Source organism: Dipodomys ordii, unplaced genomic scaffold (assembly GCF_000151885.1).
Source record: "Dipodomys ordii isolate 6190 unplaced genomic scaffold, Dord_2.0 Scaffold81, whole genome shotgun sequence".
NCBI lineage: Eukaryota > Metazoa > Chordata > Mammalia > Rodentia > Heteromyidae > Dipodomys > Dipodomys ordii.
In genome coordinates this window covers 3086632-3087512 of record NW_012267297.1, presented here as the reverse complement: position 1 = coordinate 3087512, position 881 = coordinate 3086632, and positions in this window count along the sequence as shown.

Sequence of the window (881 nt, the reverse complement as noted above, 5' to 3'; positions counted from 1 at the left end):
AGGAGGAGGAAGGGGAGGGGGAGGAGGAGGAGGAGAGGAGGGAGAGGAGGAGGGGGAGGCTGTGAGGGACACTAAGTCTTGTGCTCAAGCCCTTCCTGTGACCCCAGGGTCCGGTCTGTCCCTCCCTGGTCCCCAGGGCGCACGGCCCGTGACCCCCACCCCCCAGTGCCCCCTGAACAGCCAGCCAATGCCCACTCGGGCCTCGAACCCCTGCCTCGCCTGTGCTTGTGACCCGCGGTATCTGCCCCCGCCACCCTCACCCGCTCACTACGACTTTCAGGACTTAAAAAGAAAAAAATCCTGCCGGGTGCCATGGCTCCCGCCTGGCATCCCAGCTGCTGGGAGGCTGAGATGTGAGGATCGAGGTTCGAAGCCAGCCCGGACAGGGAAGTCCGTGAGTCTCTGATCTCCCAGGAACCACCAGAAAATGAGAAGTGGCGCTGTGGTTCAAGTGGTAGAGCGCCAGCCTGGAGTGACAGAGCTCAGGGACAGCGCCCAGGCCCTGAGTTCAAGTCCCAGGACTGACACACACACACACGCGCGCACACACACACACACACTAAAACAAAAACAGAGCTCTTTTCTTCTTTGTCCCCTTCAACTTTCCCTGCCATAGGTAGTGGTTCTTATTGTTTCCGTCTGGTTGTCTGTCTACACCCGACACGGCTCAGACAGACCAGCTCCACACAGCTGGAGTTCAGGGGAGCGGGTGTGTGTGTGACGCCTCCTGCCCCGGGTGCAGGCTGCACGGGTTTGGGGGACAGTGGCCGCCCCAGTGCGTCCACACCGTGAGATGTCCCGAAACACAGACACCAGGGCAGCCTCCCTCCTCCCTCCCCCTCCTCCTCCCTGTCCTCCTCCTCCCTGTCCTCCTCCTCCCT